This window comes from Saccopteryx leptura, chromosome 2 (genome assembly GCF_036850995.1).
Source record: "Saccopteryx leptura isolate mSacLep1 chromosome 2, mSacLep1_pri_phased_curated, whole genome shotgun sequence".
Taxonomy (NCBI): Eukaryota; Metazoa; Chordata; class Mammalia; order Chiroptera; family Emballonuridae; genus Saccopteryx; species Saccopteryx leptura.
This window is the reverse complement of record NC_089504.1, coordinates 12485749-12490609: the sequence shown is the minus strand read 5'-3', so window position 1 is coordinate 12490609 and position 4861 is coordinate 12485749. Positions and strand designations below refer to the sequence as shown.

At 42.0% G+C, this 4861-nt stretch overlaps 1 pseudogene; it reads left to right on the top strand.

The window, feature by feature from the left end:
- Positions 1 to 581: 581 nt before the first annotated feature.
- LOC136392901 (olfactory receptor 1L3-like) lies at positions 582 to 1970 on the top strand (annotated as a pseudogene).
- Positions 1971 to 4861: the final 2891 nt, after the last annotated feature.

Genomic DNA, 4861 nt, shown 5'->3' with positions numbered 1-4861 from the left:
GAAGATCCTTAATCATAAGCTACCTGACCTGATTCAGAGCCTGCATGTGTTGTGACTGTGCTATCAGCCCAGAGTAAGCAGGAAGAAAAAAATATCCACCTTTCCATCCTAATTTCTCTTCTCTCTCTCTCTCACTCTCTCTGTCTTCCCTCCATCCCTCTCTCCTTTGTTTCTTTAGATATCTATCTCAAAGATTAAAAAACTAAGTTAAAACATGCTTTTGATGGGATTGGAAAGAAGGGGTTGGGAGAGGGAAGTATAGAGGCACAAATATACAGTGACAGAAAATGATTTGACTTTGGGTGATGGGCACAACACAACAGTTCAAATTCTATAGAAATGTTTACCTGAAACCTATGTACTCTTATTGATCATTGTGACCTTATTAAATTTAATTTTCCAAATAAAATTTAAAAGAATACTTTTTGGCTATGATCTTTCCATACTTGGGAAGAAAAAACATTGCACTAAATGCTCTATTAATAACTGCTTAGTGTAAAGACAAGACAAAAAGATGCACATTACAGATAACAGGAATCATTTGTTGGAAGTGTTGTTTATCTGTAGGTGCATATAGGTCCATGGAAATGCTCAACCTGACAAGACTGGCCGAGTTCATCCTCTTGGGACTCTCTTCTTGCCCTGAGGACCAGAAGCCACTCTTTGTCCTCTTTCTCACCATCTACCTGCTCACCTTGATGGGAAATCTGCTCATCATCTTGACTATCTGCTCTGATCCTCAACTCCAAAAACCCCATGTATTTCTTCCTGAGCTTCTTGTCCTTTGCTGATATTTGCTGCACAACAGTTGTAGTCCCCAAGATGTTAACGAACTTCTTATCAGACACAAAGACCATTTCCTATGCTGAGTGTCTGAAGCAGGTGTATTTCTTCCTGGCCTTTGGAAACATGGACAGTTATCTCCTGGCAGCTATGGCCATTGACCGCTACGTAGCCATTTGTAACCCCTTCCACTACGTCACTGTTATGAACCACAGACACTGCATGTTGCTACTGGTCTTCTCTGTAGCTTTCCCCTGCCTCCACTCCCTCATACATGTTCTCCTGATGCATCGGCTCACCTTTTGTGAATCAAATGTTATTCATCACTTTTTTTGTGATGTGAACCCTCTTCTGAAACTGGCCTGTTCCTCTACCTCTGTTAATGAGCTAGTGCTCATGACAGAAGGGCTGGCCTCTGTGGTCGCCCCACTCATCTGCATCGTTATTTCTTACCTACGGATCCTCATTACTGTCCTCAGGATTCCCTCAGCTGCTGAAAAACGCAAAGCCTTGTCCACCTGCAGCTCCCACCTCACTGTGGTGACTCTGTTTTATGGGAGCATCATCTATGTCTATTTCCAGGAGCTGTCGAGCTATACAGTCAAGAAGTGAGGCCCTGGCTAGTTGGCTCAGTGGTAGAGCGTCAGCCTGGCGTGCAGAGATCCCAGGTTCGATTCCCGGCCAGGGCACACAGGAGAAGCACCCATCTGCTTCTCCATCCCTCCCCCTCTCCTTCCTCTCTGTCTCTCTCTTCCCCTCCTGCAGCCGAGGCCCCATTGGAGCAAAGATGGCCCGGGCGCTGGGGATGGCTCCTTGGCCTCTGCCCCAGGCGCTAGAGCGGCTCTAGTCGCAACAGAGCGACACCCTGGAGGGGCAGAGCATCGCCCCCTGGTGGGCAGAGCGTCGCCCCTGGTGGGCGTGCCGGGTGGACCCCGGTCGGGCGCATGCGGGAGTCTGTCTGACTGTCTCTCCCCATTTCCAGCTTCAGAAAAATACAAAAAAAAAAAAAATTAAAGAAGTGAATAGTAACAATCACCTACACTGTATTGACAATCATGTTAAACCCATTTATCTATACTTTAAGAAACAAAGACATGAAACGGAGCTTAGGGAAACTGCGAGGCAGGATCAAGTCTGAAATGAATAGGCTCTCTCCTACAAAATCCAACAGAATTCATAAACCCTAATTGCAATGTATGGATGTGTGCAATTGCACACACAGAACCACATGCACATGCACATGTACACACACACACACACACACACACACACACACCTCAGCACCTGACACAAGTCCTTGGGGGAGAAATCATCTTTCATCATTGTAGCTGTGCCCAGTGGCTTCCCACCCTGTGGTCTCTGTTATGCCAGGAAATTTCCACTCATGTTTTGCTACCTGTGCTATGAATGTAAGCTCACCCATAATGATGTCTCTGCATTCCAGAAAATTACATTCTCTTTATTCCTTACATATTCATTTGAATCTCATGTATTTCCACCTATTTATAAATTCAGGTCATTTTAGTTACTGAATTTTCAGAAAATTTTGTACACATCTATACAAAAAATCTATATATGTGCAGGGATGTTTTTGCATACCTAACCACTTGATTTTATTTGAAACTGTTAGAAATTTCTATGCAGGTGTGTCTGTGTTGAGTGTGTGTGGCCTTCCTATCAGACCAGGAGCTTCCCAATGTAGTCTGTTCCCCAGTGACACCATGTTAGAACTACAATACCTCTTCTTAAATTTTCCATACAGCTGGATACCCCAGGCCCTGGAGTCATTAGATTCCCAACACTGACATCGATCACCTGACTAATAGTGAGCCAGCTCTATGCCTCTACACGTTTTGGTCTCTACTCTGCCTCCCTTCATTTGCTCAGGCTGCATTCACCACCTGACTCATCCTGGGGCTGCCTGCCTGTGTGCTCTTCTCTCTAGAGATGCCTGTGTTTCCATGTCTCTCCTCTCTGTCATTTTTTAAGAATAAAAGATTTATTCCGTGTAATCAGAAATACTTCCTATGGCCACTGGATTAGAGTTTTAAAAAATCAATGTAAACTACTGGTAGGAAGCTTTATTAGAATGCTTGATACAAAAGAGGCTTCAAATAAGCTGGAAAATGAACTATATAGCAACACAGTCTGATGAATGACTCTACCTTATGTTGTGAAGAAAAATGGCAGTTTAGTGTGATTTCTCTCTCTCTCTCTTTCTCTCCTGGTGTTTGTATTTTAACACATGGAAATGACTAAGCAAAAGGAATTAATCTCTGGTGGTACTTTAGACAAGAAATAAATGGATGACATTAACGTTTTTAAGTGATAGAATGAGGAGTCCTTTAACTCCTTTGATTTTGCTTCAGTCGTCCCAAACCTCAGGTGAGACAAAATCTGTGTGAGTATATATTACTCAATTTCATTCCTTTATTACATGTTTGGTCAATTAATTTTCACATCTATGCCTACTCTCATTATTTAATAAAGACCTCCTGAAATGCTGATGTGAAAACATCTTGTCTTTACCTCTGGGCTGAATGAAGAAGGAGGAATAGAGATTGATTACAGTGTCTGCTATGGGCATGGGAGCAAAAAGTACTAGTACATATAACAAGTGAATTTGCACAGTCACCATAAGCCCCCAGAATTGAGTAGCTACTGAATAAAAAATTGTTAAAACAAACAAAAAAAATGATTTGGCCATGCAGAAATGAAAGTTTATTTCTGTAACTTCGTTTCTAGAGTTTAATTTTAGTTTTGGTTTTATTACGGGTACAAAGGCTGAACTGCTTACAGCCTTCCAGGAGTCACGTAGGCCTGGTCATGCATCCTAGCTCCTGAAACAAAGTTTTTCCATACCTTAATCACTAAGTCTACCAACCGTAACTACTGCTAAGATTTTAAACTCAAAAGTTCCCTATCAAAGGTAACATGTTTAAAAAATATTTTCTATTGCAGTTGGTTGAATCTGCATATACAGATCTCAATGATACAGAGGGCCAACTGTATTTTTTAGCATATATTTTTAATAAATTTAAAGATGCCAATACATGTACGCAAGGTTATCATGGTAATGAAAAGGCAGCTAGCCCAGATCAATCATCTACAATTCTCACTAATGGAAATTAATGACCTCATTTTAATGATGAGAAAACTTAAAATGAGAAAATGAAGTTCAAAGAGGTGAAGTGACTTATCCAAAGTCACCAGCATGTGAGTGGTAAACAGAATTCAAACTCAGAATTGACCGACTATAAATCAGAAGTGTCTACCCAAACACCATGCAGAGAAGTGAGAGCTGTCTGAGGCTACATCTTAACCACGTGAGGATATCACCAAGGTCAGCATGACCTTCCCCCCAGCCCCTTCTTGGCTCCTATTTCATAGTTTTGAACCAGATGAGCCAATGTTCTTCTGATCAAGAGATTGACATTTTTGCTCTCAAATAAAGCATGTTTCTCTAACAGAGGTTCCATAAGTGCCTTGGTAGTCTGTTTCTCTAACCAGAGGCTGTCTTGTCATCAGTTGTGGCCACAGTTATGTTGAGACTGACAAGATGTGCCAGGAGACAACAGGCTTGATTCCCAATCAACCATTCACCGAAGAGGACAAGCTTTTGCCCCTGGATTCTATTAAATGAGTCTGTAAGGGCTTCCCTGAGCCATTAATTATCATCAAAGTAAAGCAGCCTAAGATTCCCCAGCAAGAGCTCTCCAGAGCCTTGTTAAGAAAGCTGAGATTGGACCTTATTCCTTTGAGGGAGCTTCTGCAGAGACAGTGGCTCAGACACTTTTCCAACAGGATGTCATGTGTAAGATCTCCTTGTTTGTCCCCTGAGCTAGTCTCAAGGGTCCACATTCTGCTTCAGTTATAGAAAGGGGAAAGAAGATACCATAACTCAGAGGCTTTGCTTTCTCTCATCTGAGTTCAACTTTCCAATGGTAGCATTAGAGGGAGCTACTGAGTAACCAGTTCTGGAGGGGAGTTTTTAATTAAATTTATTGGGATGACATCGCTTGACAAGATTACAAAGGTTTCAAATGTACATTTTTATGACACATGATCTGTACATTGC